Consider the following 1,116-nt stretch of genomic DNA (forward strand, 5'->3'; position numbering starts at 1 on the left):
GAGTGAGTGGTTCTTAAGTAAGCCCTCTCCAGAGGGAGTATTTTACGCAGTAATGACACAAACGATAATAATAATTATGGAAGTGTTCCTGAATTCCATTCTGCAGAGCGCCATCTTTGGGGCACTATCATCTAAGCACCTTTTCTTGATGATACATTACTCAAATGAATCATCATCCAGATCAGTGCTTCTCATGATTTATAAGTCTACAAAGTCATTACAGTGAGGCAGAACAATGATAAGGTATTCACAGATAGTTCCAGATGTACAATAAGGACTCAGGGGCAAATTTCAGTGATCTATAATGAAAATTTAGGCAAAACAGGGGACAGTGTGCTGAAACTCAGTTCACTTATTTTTAAGGAAAAGTACATTACTTTTCAATGTTTACTGCCTTATAGGAGCAATTAATGATTAATGCATTCTTATTTCCATTGCTATTTTTGGTCTGCCAGGAAATACAGGATTCTGCTTTAGTGACTGATTACTTAAATGAATAATAACATATTTGAATGATTGTTTTATTTTTAAATTATATTAATGGTAACAAAAATGGTACCCACATTTTCAATTATTATAAACAGAGAATATTGATATGCTAAGGCCATAAGCAGTCTTAAACCAGAAATTGTATAGTTTTAATACATTTTCACTTGTGTATTGGAGAAAAAACAGTTTGATATGGTACCAATTTAACTATTGAAAATAAAATTTTATGCTTCAAAAAGGATACAAAAAATTAAAATGAACCAAGTTCAAACAATTTAGAAGTACATAAATTATAAATAACTTTTAATATTCAATCTCATTCACATCCTTAAAGTCAACCTAGGAAAGCATTTTGCTATAATTTTTCAAGATAGATCCATATTTTTCTACACATATCTGATAGTGTTGCAAACATTATATAAAAAGTGAAATGAAAAATAATGGATTTTTTCCCATGAACATTGTGAGCCCCTTCATACATACCTAGTACTATGCTACAGGTATTTTTACATTTTGTGATTTAAAATGTGGGAAGAGTTGATGCAATATATAAGCAACACAGATTAATTTCCCTAAACAAACTATAACATATATTCCTATAAAATTATATTAAATGATAGAAAATAT

The sequence above is a fragment of the Echinops telfairi genome, unplaced genomic scaffold (assembly GCF_000313985.2).
Source record: "Echinops telfairi isolate 266 unplaced genomic scaffold, ASM31398v2 ScPeMD7_23;HRSCAF=83, whole genome shotgun sequence".
Taxonomy (NCBI): Eukaryota; Metazoa; Chordata; class Mammalia; order Afrosoricida; family Tenrecidae; genus Echinops; species Echinops telfairi.